We start from the raw sequence: 26,467 nt of genomic DNA, 5'->3' as shown, positions 1-26,467 counted from the left end.
GAATTGAACCCAGGCCCCTGGTGCTGTGACACCTTTGTGCTGCACTTAGTGAAATGAGATCACTGTGAGAATAAAAGGATCTTTTAACACCTTATTAAATTCTTAATGCAACCTCACTCCATCTTCACTGAAATCATAGATTCATAGAGTTGTAGAGCACAGAAAGGGGCCCTCCATCCCACCCTGTTCATGCTGAACTTTTTGCCGCCTACCCTTTTCCCCATTCTACATTAGGTCTGTGTGCTTTAGTACCTTGGCTATTCAAATTTTTATCTAAATGTCTCTAACACGGTGATTGTACTGAGTTCCAGATATCAACTACTCTGTTTTCCCAGTCAAAAACTCTCACCTTAAGGTCACTAAGCATGAAAACTGATCCTGTTGTCCATACCAACCAAGATGCCCATCTAAGCTGGTCCTATTTGTCCGTGCAGCACACAAAATGTTGGAAGAACCTAGCTCAGGCAGCTTCAATGAAGGGAAGTAGATAGCCAGAGTTTCAGCCCGATACTCTTAATCAGGACTCTATGTTGACAAATTTTGACTACTCTGACACTTCAACTGCCAATTCCCTCCATAGATGTTGCCTGACCTGTTGAGTTCCTCCAGTTTTTTTTAGTGTATTGCTCCAGATTGCCAGCATCAGCATTTGTTCTTGTGTCCCCATTTGCTAGCGTCTGGCTCATAACTTTCTAACCCTTTCCTAATTTGTTGCAATCCAACTGTCCTTTACAAGTTGTTATTGCACTTGCTTCAACCTCTTCCTCTGGCAGTTCATACCAACACATACTACCTCTTGTTAAAAAGATTGCCCCTCTTGATTCCCAACCCTTGGCAAGATATGGCAAAAAGAATGCATACTGCATATTCACCCTAACTATGCCCCTCATGATTTTATGCACAAGATCCGTCCCTTATTTTTGATACCCTTACCATGAGAAAATCGACTCTGACTCTTAATAATTTTATATACCTCTTTCAGGTCACCACTCATCTCCAGGGAAAATAAGCCCAGACTGTCCAATATCTTCTCCTAACTAAAGTCCCCCAGTTCAGGAAACATCCTGATAAATCTCCTTTGCACTCTGTCCAATATAACCAAGTTCTCCAGTAGTGAGATGACCAGAAATGCATACAATACTTGATCTAACCAGTGTTTTCTAAAGTTGCAACATAACACCTCAGCTTTTATATTCTGTGCCCTGACCTATCATGATTACCATTTGTCTTATTCACCCCCCAATTAAACTGTATTGTCACTTTAAGGGGAAAATGGACTTGAATTCCAAGATCCTCAATATTCCTGGACACCTATCACTTAGTCAATATGTCCTACTCACAAAATGCATCATCTGCCATCAGATGTTGCCTCAGACAGATTCAGAGGAGACTTCAAATGGAGAAATCTGGCACGACACAGAAGATACTGGGAGAACTCAGTAAGTCAGGCAATGTCTAGGAAGGAAAGTGGAGTGTAAGTGTTTTGGGATATGTCCCTTCATCTGAACTGAAAGAGAGTTAGTGTAAAAAGGTGAAGGGAAAGGACAGAGCAGATGCATCCAAGCGATATGCGGATCCCGCTGAGGAAGGTGGGTGGCAGATGGAGGAGAGTAGAAATAGTGAAAGAAATTGGGAGGTGACAGAGCTGAAGATGCCAGAGTCTGATAGGAGAGCATATTGGAGCATGGAATCAAAAAGGGGAGGTGAGGAGGGCAGATGGGGACATTGGGGAGGGGAAGCAGTGGAAGGGATGTGTGGCAGAAGGGCAGAGGAGGAGAAAGGAGAGAAAGGGCTGGTGTGAATGTAGGAAGAGCTGGGTAGATATGGAGTAAAGAGGAAAGGGACAGAGATTTGAGAACCTGAAACTAGAGAATTCAATGTTTCCTTCAAATTGGTATTGGTTTATTATTGTCAGATGTACTAAGGGGGGAGGGAACATCGACTCAGACCATGAGAGGCCTACATTGGGCATTTTCATGCCTTACAAGGCGCAAATTGGAAGTCTGTGTGGGTCGCCACTCCTCGCAAAGACTAGAGCAATGTGTGATTAAGTGCCTTGCTCAAGGGAACAAACACGCTGCCTCAGCTGAGGCTCGAACTAGCAACCTTCAGATAACTAGACGAACTCCTTAATCACTTGGCCTCGTGTCTAACAGATGTACTAAGATACAGTGAAAAGCTCGTCGTGCACAAATCATTCCACATGAATTCTGCTAGAATAATGTATAACAATAAAGAATAAAGTGGAAAAGCTACCAAAAAAAGTGCAGGGTAGGTAAATTGTAAAGTGCAGGATCATAACGATGTGGATTGTAAGGCCAAGAGTGCACCTTACTGTACAAGAGTTCCATGAAACGGTCTGATAACAATGGGACAGAAGGTGTCCTTGAGCTTACTGACACATGCTTTCAGGTATCCTGCCCAATGGGAGAGAGGAGAAGAGAGAATATTTAGGTTGTGTGGGGTCTTTGACTATGCTGGCTGCTTTAATGAGGCAGCAAGAAGTATAGACAGAGTCCATGGAGGGGAGGCTGGTTCCTGTGATGTGCTGAGCTGTGTCCACAGCTCTCTGCAGTTTCTTGCCGTCACTTGCAGAATAGCCTGGCAATGCATTATCCAGAGCAAACCTGAGAATTATCTGGATAACAGAAGGTTGATGGCATGCTTGGCCAAACGTCTTGATTTATTTGGAGGGCAGGGAAAGCTTTATGTGTAGTGGCTGCAGGCAAACTGTGGATGCTTGTGAAGGCACATAACACAGAATATTCTTTAACGTAGGGAGTAGACTCTTAAACCAAAAAGCCAGTACACCAGAGACTCAGTAATCATACCACATGCTACACTCAGTTTTTAAAATATGCAACAGTTTTATATTTTTGTATTTTAATCCATTTCCAGGATACCTTTGTAGGTTTTCACGAATAAAATAAAATGAGGTGCTTTATGTTTCATGAAACCCATAACACATTTTATTTAACTCCAAAACCTGAAGTGCACTAAAAATCCTTATGTAAAAACCACAAAAGTGTGCTAGAAGTCCTTACCTAACAACGTCATCACATCAGACCAGCTCTTAAAGTGAAACCCCAACTCAATGTCAGGGGTAGGGGGGGGTGTGCATTATGCACATTTCTCCCAATTACGTTACCCTACACAGCCCCTCCCCACCCTAGAATTCACTAAAACCAGCATTGTGAGCCTGCCTGGGGCTTTGACGAGCTGTCTGGTTCGGGGTCCTGTGTTCCATGGGTGGAGGAACTGCATCATAGTCATGGCATGACGGGAGGGGCATGGCCGTGGAATACTCCAAATCTTGGTGGGCCAGTTTAAAGTGATCTACCAAAATGTGTTCAGGTTTATCCCTCTTATCTATAATTTAAGTCTTTTCTCCCTATTCCAAACTTGGAAATGGCCATCGTAAAGGGGCCTAAGGGAACGCTGCTGAGCATCGTTGCGGACCAAAACAAACAAGGAATGTAGGTCAACAGGAGCCTAAGAGTGCTGTACAGTGATGGGAGGTAGGAATGGTGAAAAGGAATTGAATTTACTGAGGATGGTGGAACTCTGTTGAGGGGCCAAACAAGCAGTCGTGGCTTCAGGAATGAAATCACCTGGCACTCGTTACGGCTGCCTGTATATCAATTCACAGACCTCTGATGTCCCGATGTGCTGGCACTGTCAAAGCTGCAAGGCAGTTGGCACTTCCTAGCCTTTGTACCAAAGCCAGCATCGTAAGAACACAGGCCTGGCGTCGTCCGTTTTTCAGCCGCAGGCATCCTTCTGTTGGGGGTCTTGCTGACCGCACTTATTGAGGTAGAGAAAGGAGGAGGTGTGATGCACCACCACCTGGTTGAGTGTAGACTATGACCCATTTTAGCAAGCTCCCTAAAGTCCATCACGGGTGCATTAGCAAGGGCTGTGAGAACTTCATGAGGCATTTGCTGCATGAAGAGTTCTTTAAAAATTAAGCAAGGATGGTGATTTCCCAGGAGAGACAGTATGTGGTCCATTAGCTCCAAAGGCTTTAGCATCGCCGAGACCAGGTAAAGAGAGCAGCTGTATGGGGCGCTCGGACTCCAATCGTCCAAAAGTCTGTAAAAGATGAGTATTCATCAAAAGGTATTTATCGTGTTCAAGCAGACTCACCACTCTCACAGCTGTGGAACTGCTGAGCAATGCTACCACATAGTAGAATCTGGTGTCGTCAGTGGTGATTTCTCGCAGAGCGAACTGAGCCTCGGCTTTACAAACCAAGCATTTTCCTCCCAAAACTCCAGCAGTTTTGAAGCGACTGCATTGGCCGACGTGGTCAAAAACTCCGAATTGTCCTAGAACATTGGCATCACCAATGCAGGTTTTTGCAAATAGCACAAAGTGAAATGTTACATGTTTGATGAAACCCATAACACATTTTATTGAATTCCAAAACCTAAACACAAAAGTGCACTAAAAATCCTTATGTAATAACGTCATCACGTCAGACCAGCCTCTTAAAGTGAAACCCCCAACTCAATGTCGGTGGTTGTGAATTATGTACATTTTTCCCAATTACCTCACTCTACACCTTGACCTTTATTGGCATGCTTTGGAGTTTTTTCCACTTGCACTTGAACCATTCTACTGCGTGTCACTGAGGTTTTCTCACAATATTAGTCTTTGGAACAGTTTGTACAACTCTGAGCACAGTTAAAATGTGGGATAGAAGTTACAAAAAGACCAAACTATATCAGGATGGTAAGTTTCCTTCTCTGTCAGCCTGTTAGATTTCTGTGCCTGTCAATCAGCTTCATGTTCCCTTTCCCTCTTTATATTTCCAGATTAATTTAAAAACTATTAATTCTGCAAATTAATGTGCTAATTGACTTTGAAAGAATTTATGTCAGAGGCAGGGGCATTAGGCTGGACTTTCAACACTGGAGTGAGCATGAGCTTAAACTTCTGGGCAATATATTTTCTGATCCCTCACAGAGCTTGCTTGCTGGGATATAACATATGTATTCCATCAAAATGCCATTCAATATTTTGGTACCAGTGTGTTAAGATGAGGTAAGTATCTCTCTCCTCTCCTATTCTTCAACCCTTTATGCTGTATATCAATGATTTGGATGATAGAATAGATGGCTTTGTTACCAAGTTTGCAGGTGATACAAAGACTGGTGGAGGGGCAGGTAGTGTTGAGGAAACAGGTAGGCTGCAGAAGGGCCTAGACAGATTAGGAGAATGGGCAAGAGAGTGGCAAATGAAATACAGTGTTGGAAAATGTATGATCATGTACTTGGTTGTAGAAATAAATGTGCAGACAATTTTCTGAACAGGGAGAAAGTTCAAAAATCTGAGACGCAAAGAGACTTGGGAGTCCTTGTGCAGAAAACCCTAAAGGTTAACTAGCAGGTAGAGTCGGTGGTGAGGAAGGCAAATGCCATGTTAGCATTCATTTCAAGAGGTCTAGAATACAAAAACCAGGGATGTGATGCTGACAACACACATAAAAGTTGAAGGGTCTCGGTCTGAAACGTCGACTGCACCTCTTCCTAGAGATGCTGCCTGGCCTGCTGCGTTCACCAGCAACTTTGATGTGTGTTGCTTGAATTTCCAGCATCTGCAGAATTCCTGTTGATGTGATGCTGAGGCTTTTTAAGGCACTGGTGAGGCCTCACCTTGAGTATTGTGAACAGTTTTGGTCTCCTCATCTAAGAAAAGATATGCTGACATTGGAGAGGGTTCAGAGGAGGTTCACAAGGATGATTCCAGGAATGAAAGGGTTATCATACGAGGAACATTTGATAGCTCTGGATCTGTCCTCATTGGAATTTAGAAAGACAAGGGGGAATTTCATTGAAACCTTTCAAATGTTGAAAGACCTATTTGTAGTAGATCTGGAAAGGATGTTTCCCATGGTGGGAGAGTCTAGGACAAGAGGGTAGAGCCTCAGAAGAGAGGAACATCCATTTAAAACAGAGATGTGGAGAAATTACTTTAGCCAGAGGGTGGTGAATTTGTGGAATTTAATCCCACAGGAGGCTGAGGAGGCCAGGTAGTTGAGTGTATTTAAGGCAGAGATTGATGGGTTCTTGATTGGACATGTCAAGTTGCTTTTATTGTCATTTCAACCATAACTGCTGGTACAGTACACAGTAAAAATGAAACAACATTCCTCCAGGACCATGGTGCTACATAAAACAACACAAAACTACACTAGACTATGTGAAACAACACAAAACTACACTAGACTTCAGGCCTACGCAGGACTACATAAAGTGCACAAAACAGGCAAGACAGTATAATAATTAATAAACAAGAGAATAGACACAGTAAAGGACAAATTACAATATAATAATAAATGATGTAGATGTAAACAATGTTTTAGCAGGAATTGATAAAGGCATAGCATCGAAGGTTATGGGGAGAAGGCCTGAGAGTGGGTCTGAGGAGGGGAAGAAAGGATCAGCCATGATTGAATCCCAAAGCAGACTCAATAGGCCAAATGGCCTAATTTTGCTCTCATGTCTTATGGTCTTATGGTCTTTACCTTTTCCACCAATCAACTCCCAGCATCTCACTTCATCTCCCCCTCCCCTACCCACCCACCTTCTCCCTTGCATAGCCAGCTCCAGGACTTCCTTCCCCAGTGGCCACGACAGATGAGCCCAAGGCATGAGGGCCCAGTCTATGCAGCAACCAAGGCCACACAGATCCCCCAGTGTTGGTCTCTGCAATGAACCAGTAAATTAGACTCGCAGTGTTCTACGTTACCAATGTCCAACAGGGCCCTGCGATCACAACAAAACTGTACAAAGGTAAGACCCTGTAGGACCACATACCGCCTCCTACACTTTTCTCCTTGGGTGGGTGAAGCAGGCTGCAACACAGTTCTCATATATACTGTAATGAAGTGCTTTGAGAGGTAGGTTATGGTTATAATTAACTCCTGTCTGAGCAAGGTCCAGGACCCCATGCAATTTGCCTACCACCACAACAGGTTAACAGCTTTGGAGCACCTACCAAACATACATCATGCTGCCGCTTGTCAATTACGGTTCAGTGTTCAATACTATCATTCTCTCTTCTAAACCTGAGCCACTGTACCTCCTCTGCAACTGGATCCTCTTCTGCATTGGGAGACAAATCAGTGTGGATTGGTGATAACATCTCCTGCTGGCTGACAAACAACTTGTTAGGGTGTGTGCCTAGCCCACTGCACTACTCTCTCTACTCTCGTGACGGTGTGGCTAAGAATGGCTCAAACACCATCTATTAATTTGAAGATGACACCACTATTGTTGGTAAGATCTCAGATGGAGTGAGATAGATTGGCTGATCAGGTGGTATTGCCGCAACTACTCAATGTCAGCAAGTCTCAAGAATTGAGGGTTCGGGCAGTTGCTCTCGGAGATGTTATGGAAATTCTGAGATTTATGAATTGGACTGTAGTTCAAACTAACTGAAGTTCATATTGGTCTCCTTCAGTTCAATGGTTTTTGTCATGTTCCTGCCCATTCTTTCTTGTTGCCGATTGGCAGGCTGGGATTTTGGAGGTTTGATGGTCTTGTTGCTGTTTCTCCATGAGGATGATTTGTTTTTGTGTGAGGGAGGTGTTGGCAGAATTGAAGTTTGTGAGTCTCTGTTTCTTTTTTCTTTTCGTATGGTGGGGGGATTGATGTCTTTTCTTTCAACTACTTCTATGGTTTTTCTGTATTTATGGCTATCTGGAGAAGACAAATCTCAGTTGTATCCTGCATTATAAAACTGATAATAAAATGAACCTTTGAACCTTTGATTGGATGTGGACTTCAAGAGGGGGAAGTTGGGGAACATGCAGCGGTCCTCATTGAGAGGGCAACAGTGGAAAGGGTGGTGAATAGCTTCAAATTCCTGGGCATCAGCATCTTGGAGAAATTGTCTGGAGCATAATACGGTGATGCAATCAAAAAGAAAGCGCGCCAGAAGTCCTGCTTCCTGAGGTGTTTGAGGAGATTTGTTATGCCAACAAAGGCTCTTGCAAATTTCTATAGGTGTACAGCAGAGACCATTCTGACTGGCTACATCATAGCTTTGTATGGAGGCTCCAGTGCACAGGATCACAAGTGGCTGCAGATCCACAACTTCTTCCCCTCTACCTTCAGATTTCCGAACGGTCTATGAAAACTACCTTACTATTCCTTTATTTTTTGCAATATTTATTTAATTTGTAACTTATAGTAATTGTATGCCTTTGCACTGGATTGCTGCTACAAAACAGCAAATTTCATGTCATATAACACAGCGATAATAAGCCTGATTCTGTAAGGATGCCTTACAACAAATATTGATGTAACATTGTTTTGGGGTTTTGGAATACTGCATGAACTCCAAAACCCAAGTAAGTAAGTAATCCGCCATTCTTTGAACAGTTCTTCTGAGACTTGGGCCTATTGATCTAATCTCATCAGTTCCTTATAATCAGATGTAGATCTGTACAGCACAGAACAGACCCTTCATTTCACAATGTCTGTACTGATCATGATGCCAAATGAAACTATTCCATCCAGCTGCTCAACTTGTTCATGTGCTTGTTTAAATGTCACTATCATACCTGTTTCCACCACCAGTCCTCACAGTGCATTTCATGCTTGTACAAATACAGTTGCCTCGCACATCTCCCTTAAATTTTCCCCCTTTCATCTTCAAGCTACCTGACATTTCTATGCTGGGAAAGGGACTCTATCTACTCCATCAACGCCTCTCATAATTTTATAAGTCAAACTAAGTTTACCCGTACATTTCAGAAATCAAAGGCCATGGGGACTTTGCAGTTATTACATCAGTCATAAGGATGTAAATTTTGCTTTGAGTCTGCAGATCTTAAATCTCCACACTGTCCAGATGTTACTATTTTAGCTCAGTTGCATCAATGTGATGAGATTCTAAAATGGAACAACGAGAAATAATAGCAGGTGTTCAGCACGTAACCTGCTGTAACAAAATGGTAATGATCTCCCTCAAGGATGTTACTCTTCTGCCAGCAAATACACGAGCAAACTGAGTCAGAAGTGTTGCATCAATTACATGCCTTTTATGACTGAATGGAACTTCTATTATTATACATTATATTCGTCGTTCTGTTGATGTCTCCAATCACTGTCCTCGTAGGTCACAGATAAAGAACACAGATTTCCCTTTATAGCTTTAGGAGTGAGGCACACATGAATATTGAAATAGGAGCCGGTCCTCTCACTTACTCCACAACTTAATTTTATCATAACCCATTGGTGTCCCTCAGCTCCATTTATTCACTGTCATTTTATACTTTATTCTAACAAAAACCTTTTAAACTCAGTCTTGAAAATTTCTGTTGATCCAGTATTCACAGGTCAGAATACATTGACTACTATTCCAAGTGTTTGAAATGTTCATAATATGTTAAAGTATAGACCCACTTTATCAACTCGGAGTCGTTGGGTGGTGGTGGTATGAATTCGGGATTCAGAGAGGAATGCTGTGTTTTCTGCTTCACTGGTGGTGAGAATCGGTGGAGGAAGCCTTTACCCCATCTGGCATGTAACTGAGTTATTTAGGTAATGAAGTGCTAAGTTCGATTCTTATAATTGTGTCACTATCAAACAAAGGAACATGGAACAGTGACCAAGGGGACCTAATGTTTGGATCTTACAGGTGAATTGCTTTCAGGTAAATGAAGACAAAATCTAATTATGGAAATGTATTCTGTCAAAGTCTGTTTATTTGTCTTGTGGGCTTCTCGTATCATTTGGGAGTCTCCCTTCAAACCAATGTCTTGTTTGAGAAATTTTCCTCAGAACTGGGAACAGGGTGAAAATATGGGAGAGGGTCCAGAAAAAGTTTACAAGAATGATCCCAGAATGAAAAGATTAACATATGAAGTGTATTTAATGTGTCTGAGCCTGTACTCACTAGTGTTTAGAAGAATGATGGGCGTCGCATTCAAACCTACTGTCAAAACTTCCTAGAGATGCTGCCTGACCTGCTGCGTTCACCAGCAACTTTGATGTGTGTTGCTTGAATTTCCAGCATCTGCAGAATTCCTGTTGTTGTCAAAACTTTCCATTGGATTTGCAATAGGGAGACCCTAACTGCAAGTCCTCACCAATCATTTTGGAACCGGTTAGTGAAGACAGTTTCATCAGAGGATCTGCTGAAATTAGGGGCGATGAGCATAGCTTTGTCATTTTGATGAAGTTCTATCCACAGGAGGGGTTGAATAGTCATCTTCTGTGCTTTCAATTCTATGATTTCAATCACAGACGTGGTTGGGAGACACCTTTATAATTGTGGACTCAGAAATACGGAGTGAACTGGCTGTATTGAATGTTAAACATATTTGCAATTTTTATAGACCTCATTTACATTTCATGTTTATAAATTGAACTACAAAAGCAAGAAATTTGATGAATAATTAATCTAAAAGCAAGAGGAAGGGAAACAACAATAACAACCCCTCACTCTGTAGTAAAATGCGAAATATTTTTAGCTTTTGCTTCATTGTTCAAGTAATCTTGAGCAAAGATTGAAATATTCCCCGTGTTACATTAAATGGCATAAAGTCTAGTTCATAAATATGATTTTGTCATAATCTTCCATGCTATAGCTGACAGGAAAATATGGATTCATGGCTTTTTTCCTCTACTCTATTCTGCCCCCTGCTGACAACAACAAGCTACAAGTAAGCTACAACCTACTGTTCTCTTTCGGTGAATGGAGTGATTAAGTAAAGCCAATCATGTCGCTTCCTCAGAAAGTATAGATTTTTTTTTCGCAGAGATTTACCCTGATGTAGGGTAGACATTTGTAGAATTGATTCCCTCAGGCCAGTGAGCTTAGAAACCCTAGTATTCAGACAAAGGCCTCAACCCACTGTGGTAGCCCTTGTTCTTTCATCACCCAATACAATTAGTCCTATTTGCAGGAGGGTGAATTAATTGTGGTATCACTTCCATTGAGCCAAGTTAAGTAAAGACCATTAGAACCAGAATCAGGTTTATTATCACTGATATGCAGGATGTCATGAGATTTGCTGTTTTGCAGCAGCAGTAGAGTGCAATACATTAAAAATTACGATGTTACAATAGGAAATAAAAAAATAGATAAGCAGTGCATAAAGAAAGTGAGGTAATATTCACGGTCTGTTCAGAAATTTGATGGTGAAAGGGAAGAAGATGTTCCTTAGACGTTGAGTGTGTGTCTTCAGTCTTCTGTGCACACTCAGCTCAATTCAATGTTGCGTCAGGTTCTATTAGCAGAAGCCTTAAAACTCCATTCCCTTCCCCTCCCCTCTCCAACCAGCTAAGCTAGCTAGTAATAAGGCAGCAGTCACTGCTATTGCATGGAGTTTAGTCACATGAATTCATCAAAGCCTCATGGAATTGAGGAAAATCATTCTTCGCCAGATCAGTAATCAATTGTATTTTGAAACGTACACGGTCACTCATTTCCAGAAAACCTAAGCATGACTTTCATTGCAAACTCAACATATTTTAAATTTGATTCAACCATCATAGAATTTGATTAGATCAAAAGTTGTTGCTTTCATATCCAACATAATTTTACTGTATTTTCTAATGTAGTCTTAAATCTGAAATATTAATTCTACTTGCACTGATGCAATGCATCCACTGAGTCCATTGTTTTTATTTCAGATTTCCAGCACCTGCACTTTTCTCATTTTGACTTTTGATGTAGCTGATTTAAGGGGATGTAAAAAGGTCAGACAGGTTCCTATACAGCAGCTCAAATTAAAACAGTCACCAATGACATGTTCTTCTGCTACTGTAGAGTAAGAGGCCAGGTTGGGTGAGGTTTATTTTTAGATAATAAGAAAAGAACACCATTGAGAGACTCACTGAAGCTTGGTGCAAAGGTGTAATACCATGGTATAGGGTTCTTCTGCTGCTGGACAGGGAGGTGTCAGCATGGACGAGGAATCCCCTCAATCATTGTGGTAGTATACCATCCCAGGTAGCTACATGAGTAGCAACAATGATCATTTCGGATCTCCCCCTCCCCCTCCCACTTTCAAATCCCTTACTAGCTTTTCTTTCAGTTAGTCCTGACGAAGGGTCTCAGCCCGAAATGTTGACTGTACTTCTTCCTAGAGATGCTGCCTGGCCTGCTGCGTTCACCAGCAACTTTTATGTGTGTTGCTAGCAACAGTGCTATTGGTTCCAAGAAATGTAATTGAATACTACTTAACACATCGTCTGTGAATTTAAGAATTGCATGATTAATTCTTGAAAATTAATTTTTTACTATGAATAAAGCTTATTTTGGTTAAAAAAAAATCACCAGTAACATTATGCACAAGTAACAATGCTAAATAGGATCATTATAGCACAGAAGAAGGACACTCATCCCTACAACCCAGTGTTGGCATTTTGTGTGAACAACCCATTTGATCCCCTTCAATGCATATTTTCCCATAGCTGTACACTTTTTATTCTCCTCATGTCCTTGTCCATTTCCCTTCAGAAAACCATAATTCAATCCCCTGCCATCTTTCTTTCAGGCAGTGAGTCCCAGATCATAATTCTTTCATGACCAAAAATGTTTTTCCTCATGTTGACTTTACTATTTTTCCCTGATGCTTCTCTTTTTTGTTGACCCTGTTACCTCTTTAGGTTATCAACTGGCCAGTTGAACAAAACAATTCCCAAACTAAGGTTGAGTACATGTTAACTTTATTTGTGCTCCAATTACTTAAACATGTCAGCATTCCAATTATTTTAATTGATCTGTTATTCTAACATGTCACTCATAACATTAAACCACAAGATCCATGGTCTGGAATTAAAAACTACCAATGCGAGATGAAGTGGCCAGGCTCATTCCGATGGAGCTAGTCTTCCTTGAGTTTTGAACTCAGGGTCTTCCTTTTGTAATGAGTCTTTCCAAGGATGTTCACTTCCAGTCTCCTTGGTGCCCGTCATTCATGCAGTTTGTTCTAGTCTTCCAGAAGGTTTTCTGATGCACTCCTGCCTGGGATGCTCATGGTCTCATTCACTCCATAGTCAGGCAGGCAGAATACATCTGTTCTATTGTACCCTTTTAAATCCTTAACTTTAGCAACGTGAGTCCTCATTGAGATTGAGCAGCCCTTACAATTGGCTGCGGTTGTCATGTCCCACTCTTTGTACCAGGCTAAAGAGTTCATGTAAAGCTGACTTCTATTTTCAGAGCCCATATGAAGTTGACTTTTTTCCCCCATCATGCTCAGAAAAGGTTTATTTATTAGCCATGCCACTACATTTTAAATTTCTTTTGAAATATGAATTAACAGCAAAAGGTGCTGGAAGGAGAAACAAGATTAAAATTTCAGGATGAAAATCAGTGCTGATGAACTATTCCTTCCCTTCTACAGAGGCTGCTCGGCCCACTGTGTTCCTTCAGCAGATTGTTTGTTGCTCCAGTTTCCACACAGTCTCTTGTTAATAGTATTTCAGGTCAGGCTTTTCATTAGAATTTCAAGGACATCTTAAGTGTATGTCTATTATTTCTCAGTTCTTATGCCAGTGGAACAGATTTTGTTTATTCACTTTGACTAGCCTGCTGCTTTTAACAAATCACCCCTCAGCTTTCTCTGCTCGAAGGAATACTTCTCCTTTTGTCTTACTGAAGGTCCTTGTTATGTTCTGTAACTCCAAATCCAAAACATAAAACTGATTGGGAAAAAAAAAATACATGGAGCCAGGAGATGTGTGACCTAGTTTCAATTTTACTTTTAGTGAGGTGCACAGTTATGATGTGGTGGCATGATGCGTATGCTATTTACATGCTTTTGCATATAACCAACAATGCATTATGTAAACAATAAAGAACGCTTAATCAAATATATTTGCATTATTATTCAAATATTACTGAAATATTAAATACACAATAGTTCTTATCCCTGGAACCATTCCAGTAAGTGTTTCTGTAGCTTCCCTAAAGATTTCACATACTGCCCATAAATGCTCAGAAATGGGGACAGAATTCCACTTGTGGCCACAGCAAAAGCTTATTGAGAGCTTCAGCATAACGTATTGGATTCTACACTGATTAATGCAGAACCTGCAACCACCTGTGCTTCACACTGACCATTTGGTCAGTGTACACGACTGGGAATGTACAGTATAGTGCAGCTCTGTCTCAATCCCAAAGTGACTCCATTGCAGTGAGTTCAGGGAGGGGAGGGGAGTCTTTTTAGTCAGACAGGAAGTGGGGAGCAGGGTAGGCGCTGCATACAGAGGAGTAAAATATTGCTGGCTAGGCTAAGCTGGCTGTCAAAGCTGCTCAAAACTTTAAATAATTCATTCAAAATCATTCAGAAACATTCAGAATTTGTTAATTAAAAGATAAGGCAGAAAAGCCTAGGAAGAACTGTTCTCCAATGTTTCTAAAGTATCTAAATTGACCAACGTTAATTCAATCCCTTGCTGCCATTCTTTTTCACACTGTCAATAGAGAAGTAGTCCCTGTGTCAATACTGGTATTTGTATGGATTCCCCAATAAAAATGAAAGTGATAAAAACAGAAAAGTCAGGACATACTCAGCAGGTCAGGCTGCATCTTTAGAAGGAGTAAGTTTCAGGTCAAAGGTCCTTCCTGAGAACTGAGTGAGGGAGAAATTATAGAGAGTGAGGGGAGGGATGAATAGGACAAAAGTAACATACAGTATCTAATGGGTTAACGTCAAAGTCACTTCGGTGACAAACTCAGGATGTCATTATCTAATTGGCAGGTCAATATGAGCAGTTGAGGTGGTAAGAGTGTGTTCAAAGGAATGCAAGAGTTGGTGGCTTCAGAGGGAGAAAACAAACTAAAGAATGTAAAAGCTGCAAAAAGGAGAGCTGGTGAAAATGCTTAAGAGGCCAGACCATACTAGAGGAGAGAGGAAAACCTGAACAAATATTATAACTGTGTGATTTACAGCAGAACTGACCAGTGTTGATACAAATGAGAAGTGACTTACACCATTTGTAGTTAAAGTTGTAGAATTTGGTATGGAGTCCAGTAAGTTGCAACATACCCACAAGGAAAATGAGGTGTTGTTTGTTAAGCTTGCATTGAACCTGGTTATAACAAAGCAAGAAGTAGTTAGGTCAGGGTGGGAATGTGGTGGGGAATTAAAGTGGCAGGAAACAAAAAAGTTAGATGTAATCCTGTGGGCTGAACACATGAGCTCTTCAAAGCTGTCCCCCAATTTGCACTTAGTTTCTCTCTTGCCCAGTTCTAATGAAGGGTTTTTTGTTCTGATAAATTTCCCGTGTGTCTCCTTCAATAATTGCCAACTGACTTGCTGGCTATTTCTGTTGTGTATTTAATATTTCAGTAATGTTGCAAGCATATTGTTTCATTAAGCATTCTAGTTCCTGTAAATAATTCATTGAGGGTTACACTCTATGTAAAAGTACGGAAATGGCATACGTCATCCTGCCGCTGCCTGTACATTCTTCCTGCGGCTGCATGGGTTTCCTCCAGTGCTCAAGTTTCCTCTCCCAGTCTAAAGGTGGGTAGGTTAAGTGATCATTGTAAATTGTCCTGTGATTAGGCTAAGGTTAAATCGGGGGTTGAAGGGGGACACAGTTTGAAGGATCAGAAGGGCCCATTCCACACTATATCTCAATAAATGAGTCACGCCACCATGTCATAGCATGCACCTCACTTAAAGTAAAAAAAATACAAAGTTAGACTCAAATTCCTGGCTCTCTTGTTTTGCTTTCAATTAGTTTTTATGTTTTGGAGTTATAAAATATAGCAGTTTACAGCACTTTTATTTCAACCAGTATCTGCAGTTTTGACAAGGAGCAGAGAATTGCAGCCATGTCTGAAGGAGATGTCCAGTGCAGAGCATGACTGGAAGGACAGCTGTATTGACAACTGAAAACAGCTGATCTCAACATCAGCACTTCCTCTAACCCATTGAGGAATTTACAGTTTACACCATATTACCATTTGCATTCTTCCAGCAGTTACTAATGGTTACACCACTACTGCATTCAGCTGAAATCATCTATAAAATTGTTCTTGTTTCCATGGGCTGGGGCCATTCCGGACAAATGTCATCACAAAGAAGGTATGACAGCACCTCTACTTTCTTAGAAGTTTGCATAGATTTGGCATGTCACCAGAATTTTGACAAACCTCTATCAAGGCAGAGTGGAGCGTAACCTAACTGGTTGCATCACAGCCTGGTATGGAAGCACCAATGCCCAAAAACAGTAGAGGCTCCAGAAAGTGGTGGACACAGCCTAGTTCATCACAGGCAATGCTCCCCCTCCAACCCCACCTTTGATTACATTACAAGGAAGCTGCATCCATTATCAAGTACCCCTGCCATCCAGGCCAAGCTCTCTCCTAATTTCTATTACCATTCAGCAGGTGGTACAGAAGCCTTAAGACCCACTCGCTAAGTTCAGGAACCATTATTACCCTACAACCATCAGGCTCCTGAACTGGTGTGGATAATTTTTTTCACCACCAGTCTGAACTGATTCTATGACCTACGGACTCCTTTACACAGACTCATTGTGGCTCATGTTCTCAGTATTATTTTCATTTGCACAGTTTTCCTCCTTTTGCAACATTTAGTGTCTGTCAATCTTTGTTTATATGCAGCTTATTGTAAAATTCCACTGCATTTCTAATTTTCCTGTAAATGCCTGCAAGAAATTTGTTGTGTATGTGGCCAGGTTACACAACAAAGCTATAAATAAAAACACTGGAGACGGGAGCTACGTTAACAGGGTTCTTTACTGACTGAAACCAAACTGAACACACACATACAGATCAATACGTGCCTAATAGCAGTCCCATAATATACAGTAGGCTATATAGTACACTCCTCCCCTTTTATTTTAATAGTGTATCAACTTTTTTTTCTGGGGCACTACGCTAAACAAATATGTGTACCCTTAACATAGAAATGCCTACCAATTGTTTACTTAGCAACTTAATAATATCAAATTATGACAAAGTAACATAATAATAATTATTATTTTAGTAATTATAACTCAAGTCTCTGGGGAGGTCTTCTCTCCAGGTAACGTCTGCCCTGAAACGTTTGTTTTGGGGAAATAGTCTCCACAGGTACATCAGGTGGGTCCTCAGCACTGATGACGGGCTTATCTGTGGATGAGGCTGATGGGGTCACATCAGGAGTGTTTGCTTCTATATCCGGGGAATTCAGGGTAAGGTGTTGTTGTGCTTTCCACCTGAGCATTCAGGATTTGATTCATGGCGTGCTTCATCACTGATCACAAAACTTGGAATTCTTCGGAGACAAATTGTTGTCCATTGTCTGTGCAGATTGTTCTGGTATGCCATCCCTGGCGAACATGGTCCTCAGAACCGTAATGGTCTTTTCCGATGTGGTTGTTTTCATTTTGATGACCTCTGGCCATTTGGAATGTACATCAACAGCAATTAAAAAGATAGAGTCCGTGAATGATCCAGCAAAGTCAATGTGCACTCGTTGCCATGGGGATGAGGGTCACTCCCATGGATGGAGAGGGGCTTGTGATGGTGTGTTCTGAATCTTTTGACATCCAGAGCAGTTCTTGGTCAAGTCCTCAATCTGTTTATCGATGCCTGGCCACCACACATAGGCACAGGCAAGACTTTTCATCTTCACGGTACCCAGGTGCCCCTCGTACAGTTCCTTCAGCACTCTGGTACGTAGCTTGGGAGGAATCACAACTCATGAGCCACACATTACTGTTCCCTGACACACTGACAACTGCTCCTTCCTCGCTGAGAAGGCTGGAAACAGTGCGTTACCACACGCTGGCCATCCCTTTACCGTGATGTCATACGCTTTTGACAACGTAAGATCATTGTGTGTTTCCCTTTCAATGAGGCTGTTTATTTTACTGGTAATTGTTCAGCTATTGTTGTGTGAAAGACCTCTGCTGAATCCATTTGCGTAGTTACCTCAGAAGTGGGCAGTGGTAAACGTGACAAACCATCTGCGTTGCCGTGTTGCTTGGTCCCCTTGTGTTCAATGTCGTACCTGTGACCTCCTAAGAAAAGGGACCATCGCTGCAGCCTTTGTGCTGTCATCACTGGAACGCCTTTTCTTAGATTGATGATTGACACAAGAGGCTGATGGTCAGTCAACAGGGTAAACTTTTGGCCATACAGGTAGTGACTGAATTTCTTGACTCCCCACACGAGGCTTAGGGCCTCTCTGTCAATCTGTGCATAGTTGCGTTCAGCTGAAGTTAGTGTTCTTGAGGCAAAGACTATTGGTCTTTCGGAGCCATCTGGAAACTTGTGTGATAACACAGCTCCTATCCCATGGGGCGAGGCATGACAAACTAGTCGGATAGGTAAGGAGGGGTCAAAGTGCGCGAGCACCCCTTCTGAAGTTAGGAGTCTTTTTGGTTTCTTGAAATGCTTTCTCGCAGCTCTCAGTCCACTTCCATTGTGTCCCTGTCTGTAATAGTGCATTTAGTGGGTGTAGGACTGTGGATAGGTTAGGCAAGAACTTGTGATAGTAGTTCACTAGACCAAGATATGTTCTCACTGAGACACATTTTCAGGTGGTGGTGCCTTAAGCACCGCTTCTATACATCACAACCTGGTATGGAAGTTGTCCTGTCCAAGTCCGGAAGAAGCTGCAGAAGATCGTGAACACGGCGCAGCACATCACACAAACCAATCTTCCGTTCTTGAACTCACTTTACACCGCATGCTGTCGGAGCAGTGCTGCCAGGATAATCAAGGACACGACCCACCCAGTCACACTTTTCGTCCCTCTTCCCTCTGGGAGAAGGTTCAGGAGCTTGAAGACTCGTACGGCCAGATTTGGGAACAGCTTCTTTCCAACTGTGATAAGACTGCTGAACGGATCCTGACCCGGATCTGGGCCTTACCCTCCAAATACCCGGATCTGTATCTCAGTTTTTTTGCACTGTCTTACTTTCCATTTTTCTATTTTCTATTTATGATTTAAAATTTAAATTTTTAATATTTACTATCGATTTGTAATCCAGGGAGCGGGAAGCGCAGAATCAAATATCGCTATGATGACTGTACGTTCTAGTATCAATTGTTTGGCGACAATAAAGTATAAAGTATCTTGTCTTGAGTAATGTGTAAGCCATCCTTGTTGATCACACGCCCACAGTATGAGATTTCCTTTTTGAAAAACTCAATTTCTGTCGATTAGCTCTGAGCCTATATTCTCGTAACCTGGTGAGCACTTGTTTTAGGTTAGAAAGATGTTTGTCGTCATCTTTGCCGGTGATAATGATGTCATCCAGGTAACACTGAGTCCCTGGAATCCCCTGCAGGACCTGGTCCATCGCCCTTTGCCAGATTGCAGGAGCTGATGCTAACCCAAACACCAACCTGTTGCACTGGTAAAGTCCTTTGTGTGTATTTATTGTAAGGTATCTCTTGGATGGCTGGCTGGTGGCGTAGTGGCATCAGCACCGGCCTTCGGAGCGAAGGCTCCCGAGTTCGAATCCAGCCGGCTCCCTGGCACGCTTTCCATCTGTGCTGGGTTGAGCGTCGAGCTAGCAACTCGACCTCATAAAAAAATTGCCTGCTACAGAAACATCAACAGCAAAAAAAAGTTGATGGCCTATGCTGTCTCGTGAGATTAAAAGGCAATTTCCTTTTTTTATTTCTTGGATGCTTCATCGATTTCCATTTGGAAGTAAGCCTGGGTCAAATCGATTTTTGTGAAATGTTCCCCTCCTGACAGGGAAGTAAAAGTGTCCTCAATGTGGGGTAGGGGATACTGTACTGTGCGGAGAACTGGGTTAACAGTCACATTAAAGTCACCACATATGCACAACTTGTTTGGTTTTCCTGGATTTGAGCTGGAGGTTTTCTTCATCACTGGAACAATAGGCGTGGCCCATTCACTCCAATCCACCTTTGACAGGACCCCAAACTGCTCCAGATTTTTCAGCTCTGCCTCTACCGTGGGATGGATTGCATATGGCACTGGTCTGGCTTCGTGAAATTTTGGACATGCATTTTCCTTAATCTCAATCTTTGCCTTCATGCCCTGAAGTGTTCCTATTCCTTTCATGAACACTTCCTCAGGGTCAGCAAGTATTTGTGACAGTCTCTCAGATGTAGCCTTGCTGCCCTCCTTTGCTGACACATCTAGTACCTTGATGGTTTGCCAATCCAACTGGATTTTCCTGAGCCATTCACGTCCCAGCAATGGTGGTCCTCCATTTTTCAGTAAATAGAGGTTCAGCTGCTGTGTTTTGTCTCCGTAGGTCACTGTCACTTTAATTTTACCTTTGGGACACACTTTCTGTCCTGTGTAAGTCTTTAGCAGTAGTTTAGTTTGTTTCAGAGGTATGTGAGAAAATAGTCGTTTGTAGTTGTGTACAGAGATCAGGTATGTTATGTCGGACAAGATGTTAATATCCCTTATTCGCACTGCTGAGACAGGCTGCCTAGACTCTGTGGGGTGGCCAAGTGAGCAATGGCATCTTCTGGGTTATCAAGTGGGCGCCCTCTTTCCTCAGGGTTTCGCTGATAGGCCCACGACACCTCCGGAGGGTTCAGCGGTGAATCCCAGCGTCCCGGGCTTACCCCCTAGATGCCTTTCACTCACTTGGGGGCCCAGATGGAATCCTTTCTCTTCATCCAGAGCCACTGACTACCCTCTTCAGCAGCTCTGGAGAGGGCTTTGACTGCTTGTCGGTGTGTCTTCCCTCGCACTCCCAACTCCCAGAGAATCCTTGATGTTGATGTGGCTACAAATCCTCTGCAGCCTACTTCGACCGGTCGGACTCTTGCTCTCCAGCCACGTTGTTGCTCATCGGCTGCAAACTCAGCGTACCTCAGCTTCTTGCGCTCGTAGGCCTCCTCCACTGCATCCTCCCAGGGCACTATAAGCTCAGTGATGTAAACAAGATGGAGTGAGGTCGACCATAGCACCAGGTCTGGTCTGAGGTTGGTTTCTGCGATTTCAGTTGGGAAGCAGAGCCTTGCCCAACTCCTTTTTCAGTCTCTCACCTGCCACTTGTGGAGTGATCCATATTACTTTTCAATCATCTGTCTGAGGAGGGAGGAGAAGATGGTGACGCGACGCAGCGCGCACGGCCGTTCCGAATGATATCGATTATATGTAACGAGGGGCCGTGCACAATCCGGATTTGATGGAGACAGCCGTGAGAAGCACGGAGGAACACCTGGAGTAACTTCTGAAATGCCTGCTTCACTGCCGCTGCTACTGCACGATCGAGAATCTCTGGAGATGAAGGCCCCAAATCCTCGGCTTTGCCTATAGCCTGTTGCTGGGGCTGGGGTCGGAACGCTCGGCAGAGATGGTGCTCGGTGCTCGGTGTCGGAGAGGTGGTCGGAGGCTCGGAGTTTTCGAACAGACTCGGAGTCGGACTGTGGTCGGATGCTTCCAGTATGCTGCATTGGCAAGTTGGCAGCGCCAACTTGGAGGTTTACCGTCTGCGTGAGATGATGGAACTTTCGGAGAGACCTTGAGACTATTATCATGCCATGGTCTGTTCTTATCAAATTACGGTATTGTTTGCACTGTTGTAACTATATGTTATAATTATGTGGTTTTTGTTAGTTTTTAAGTCGGTTTGTCGTGTGTTTCCGTGATATCATTCTGGAAAAACATTGTATCGTTTCTTAATGCATGCTTTACTAAATGACAATAAAAGGGGACTGTGTGTCCTCATAATTTAATCTAATCTTTCACACTGTGAAGTTGCAGACAAGACAATTCACTTTCGTCTGAGTCGTTTTCATCAAAATTGTTTTCCTCCATTTTGTGCACATTGTTGTATTTTCCTTTCTGGGGTTTCTTGTTTCTCTGTATTTTGTCCTTTTTCTGCTGTTTACTAGCTTTGCAGACTCTGCCAATGTGGCCCTGTTTGCCACAGTTTCTGCATTCTTTGTCTTTAAACCAACAGTCATCAGGGTCACATGACATGTTCCCACAAAGGTAACATTTCTTTCCTTCATTTCTGTTCAGTGACATTTTATTTATGGCATATTCCAGAGATTTTTGTAGCATCTCAGAAGCACCTCGTGCGGCTGTTTCTAATGATACTGAGATGTTTAGCGCTTTCTCGAATGTAAAGTCTTTTTCACACAGGAGCTTCTTCTGTGTGGTTTCACAGTGCATGCCACACACTAACCTGTCCCTCAATGCATCCGATAGACCAGCTCCAAACTGACAATGTTCTGATAATTTGCGCAATTCAGCACCATATTCAGAAATGCTTTCATTTTGCTCTGATTCTGTTTGTGAAATTTAAATCTTTCAGCAATCACCATTTGTTTGGGGTTTAAGTGCTGTTGGAGGGTGTCCACTATTTGCTTGAACGTTTTGTCAGCTGGCTTTTCAGGGGTTAACAAGCTCTGTAGCAGCCCGTATGTTTTTGCTCCCATAATACTGAGTAAGACGCTGGCTTTCTTTTCATCGTTAACACCATTAGCCTCACAATATAACTCCACTCTTTCAATGTAAGTTGCCCAGTTTTCAATGCCACTATCAAATGCTGTAATAGTTCCAATCATCGCCATCTTTGTTATGTTAATTAAGCCCCGTTCTCCCCTTATTTTCCTTTTTGACTCACGTGTCCTTTTTGCTAGCACCACGAGTCCACTCCATCTGGACGTGTGTGTCGCTCCTTTTTATCTCCCTTTTGGGGCAGGCAGACCCTCAGCCCCTGGGACCAGTGCTGGCTGTGGTCTCGGCTGGATGTGCTGCGGCTCCGACTGTGTCTCTTGGTCTCCCGACGTTCCCGACCTGCAGCTGTGCTTCTGTTTCCTTTCGGACTCGCGGCCTCGCTCTGCCTTGACTCATACCTTGCGCTCTTCTTCCAAGTGTTGTTATCAATTAAAACACGGCGTTCCGATACGATGTAGGTTCATTAACCTCATCGCCAATTTGTTGTGTATGTGGCCTGGTTACACAACAATGTTATAAATAAAAACGCTGGTGACGGGAGCTAAGTTAACAGGGTTCTTTACTGACTGAAACCGAACTGAAAACATGTCCAGATCAATACCTGCCTAATAGCACATGCAGCGATGTGTTGCTACAACATAAAGAAGTCCCATAATATACAGTAGGCTATATGGTACAAAAATGAAACTTGAGGCAGTATAGGGTAATATATACATACTTTGATAATAAATTTACTTCGAACTTTGAGCATACAAATTGAGACCAGACCAAAGCAAGGTCCAACCAACATACAACAAAGTTGCTGGTGAACGCAGCAGGCCAAGCAGCATCTATAGGAAGAGGCGCAGTCGACGTTTCAGGCCGAGACCCTTCGTCAGGACTAACTGAAGGAAGAGTGAGTAAGGGATTTGAAAGTGGGAGGGAGAGGGGGAGATCCAAAATCATAGGAGAAGACAGGAGGGGGAGGGATAGAGCCGAGAGCTGGACAGGTGATAGGCAAAAGGGGATACGAGAGGATCATGGGACAGGAGGTCCGGGAAGAAAGACGGGGGGGGGAACCCAGAGGATGGGCAAGAGGTATATTCAGAGGGACAGAGGGAGAAAAAGGAGAGTGAGAGAAAGAATGTGTGCATAAAAATGAGTAACAGATGGGGTATGAGGGGGAGGTGGGGCCTTAGCGGAAGTTAGAGAAGTCGATGTTCATGCCATCAGGTTGGAGGCTACCCAGACGGAATATAAGGTGTTGTTCCTCCAACCTGAGTGTGGCTTCATCTTTACAGTAGAGGAGGCCGTGGATAGACATGTCAGAATGGGAATGGGATGTGGAATTAAAATGTGTGGCCACTGGGAGATCCTGCTTTCTTTGGCGGACAGAGTGTAGATGTTCAGCAAAGCGGTCTCCCAGTCTGCGTCGGGTCTCACCAATATATAAAAGGCCACATCGGGAGCACCGGACGCAGTATATCACCCCAGTCGACTCACAGGTGAAGTGATGCCTCACCTGGAAGGACTGTTTGGGGCCCTGAATGGTGGTAAGGGAGGAAGTGTAAGGGCATGTGTAGCACTTGTTCCGCTTACACGGATAAGTGCCAGGAGGGAGATCAGTGGGGAGGGATGGGGGGGACGAATGGACAAGGGAGTTGTGTAGGGAGCGATCCCTGCGGAATGCAGAGGGGGGGGGAGGGAAAGATGTGCTTAGTGGTGGGATCCCGTTGGAGGTGGCGGAAGTTACGGAGAATAATATGTTGGACCCGGAGGCTGGTGGGGTGGTAGGTGAGGACCAGGGGAACCCTATTCCTAGTGGGGTGGTGGGAGGATGGAGTGAGAGCAGATGTACGTGAAATGGGGAGATGCGTTTAAGAGCAGAATTGATAGTGGAGGAAGGGAAGCCCCTTTCTTTAAAAAATGAAGACATCTCCCTCATCCTAGAATGAAAAGCCTCATCCTGAGAGCAGATGCGGCGGAGACGGAGGAATTGCGAGAAGGGGATGGCGTTTTTGCAAGAGACAGGGTGAGAAGAGGAATAGTCCAGATAGCCGTGAGAGTCAGTAGGCTTATAGTAGACATCAGTGGATAAACTGTCTCCAGAGACAGAGACAGAAAGATCTAGAAAGGGGAGGGAGGTGTCGGAAATGGACCAGGCAAACTTGAGGGCAGGGTGAAAGTTGGAGGCAAAGTTAATAAAGGTCCAGTTCACTGACACAGCCTCTAACAGTTCTCCCCATCTCGTTGGCGTAATAAATTAATTTTGTTATTTAATACTTGGTAATGACCAAGCAGGATAGAGTAATTGTCTTTAACTTGAGACTATCTCCTCACACAAACACAAGATGGCAGTGTTTTCATTTTACAACGTGGCCTAGTTAAACACAGCTGCCAGTAAAGATTATTTTGTCAATTTGACAGGCTTGCTTGCAAATAGTTAAATTCAACTACTTTGCAAGATGTAGCCCAATACAGAATTCGCTGAAGAATTTGACGGCTAAAAATATTACCACTAAAAGACTTGACTGTGCTACTCCTGCTCTTTTGAATGCTTCTGTGTTACCAGGGCCACAATCCTAAACACATTGAGAACTACCTCCCCAAATGCTGCCCCACAAAGCATTTGGTGATATGATTGTTCATGTAGCAGCTATTGTTTTCCATCCCGTTACAATGGTGAATCGAAACAGGAAAGGTAGCCATTTTCCCCATCAGAAAGAACCTGCATTTAAACAAGCGCTTTGACCTAAGGACAGCCCACAGCTCTTTATACCCAAAGAAGTAATTTGTAAATTACAGAATCTGCAACAGTGAGCAAAATTCAGGGGCCAATCAGAGTCAAAAACCAACAATCTGCCAATGACCAGGTCACCGTTTTTTAATGCTGTTTGAATGGGGCATAAATAGTGATCAAAGCTCCAGAGAGAGCTTAATGCTCGGAGAAATAGAGGCATGGAATCTTTGCATCTGCCTGACAGGACTCTTAACATTGTCATACTCCCTCACTATGGTACAACAAATGCCAAACTCGCTCAATGCCCAGGAGTGGGCCAGGGCTTCCACCTTAAAATGCCAGGAATACAATTAAAGATAGCTGTTGATTTATTGTATCAACTGGCCCTATAACTTTACACTCAGTGGCCATTTTATTAGGTACCTCCTGCACACCACTGTAGTAACGTGTGGTTATTTGAGTTACTGTCACCTTCCCGTCAGTTTGAACCATTCTCCTCTGACCTCTCTCATTAACAAAGCATTTTTGCCCATCCCACTTAAAGGGTGTTTTTTGTTTCTCATACCATTCTCTGTAAACTCTAGAGCAGGGGTTCCCAACCTTTTTATGCCACGGAGCCTTATCATTAACGAAGAGGTCCATGGACCCCAGGTTAGGAACCCCTGCTCTAGAGATTGATCTGCATGAAAATCCCAGGAGACCAGACCATCCCATCTGGCACCAATAATCATTTGATGGTCAAAGTCACCTAGAACACATTTTAGACCATAAGACATTTCTTTCCCATTCTGATGTTTGGTCTGATCAACAACTGAACCTCTTGACCATGTCTGCATGCTTTTATGCATTGAGTTACTGCTACATGATTGGTTGATTAGATATTTACATTAACAAGCAGGTGTATGGGTGTACCTAATAAAGTGGCCACTGAATGCACTTTTGTAACAGGAGCAAGTATCCTGCAACAGGACAACCACGGATCAAAGTCCAGGGATACAGACAACAGCCACACATGAATGGGAAGACCCCAAAATCCAGGCCTGTGTTACGTTAAACATGATACGTGATCAGAAAATATGTGTCATATTTTTGGAATTAACACCTGTTGTGTATTACTCTCTGGGTGAGTCAGCATATGTTGCTAATTCTGTTTGAAAGGGATTGTCAGAAATACATCTATGATGAAATTCCTCAGAGCTTCACCCATTCCCAAGTGCATTACTTTGGAAAGAAAAGCATTGGTATTTTTTTCTTTTTGGACTTAATCTGGCGCCTGCCAGCTTTCCAGTGAAATAAGGTTGGTGCAGTGAACGTTGAAGGAGCTTTTCCAACCTAACAAATCAGCTCCA

General features: G+C 43.0%; 1 long non-coding RNA gene across 1 annotated transcript in view; it reads right to left on the bottom strand.

The window, feature by feature from the left end:
• The window catches only part of LOC134349060 (uncharacterized), an 81,390-nt gene that overhangs the window by 5,960 nt on the left and 48,963 nt on the right, over positions 1-26,467 (bottom strand). The window contains exon 2 of the long non-coding RNA XR_010018575.1: positions 14,962-15,059. This is a non-coding gene — a long non-coding RNA (uncharacterized LOC134349060). The remainder of the gene's footprint in view (positions 1-14,961; positions 15,060-26,467) is intronic.

Source organism: Mobula hypostoma, chromosome 7 (genome assembly GCF_963921235.1).
Source record: "Mobula hypostoma chromosome 7, sMobHyp1.1, whole genome shotgun sequence".
NCBI classification, from domain to species: domain Eukaryota; kingdom Metazoa; phylum Chordata; class Chondrichthyes; order Myliobatiformes; family Myliobatidae; genus Mobula; species Mobula hypostoma.
Note: the sequence above shows the minus strand (reverse complement) of the source record. Positions and strands in the feature narration are given on the sequence as shown.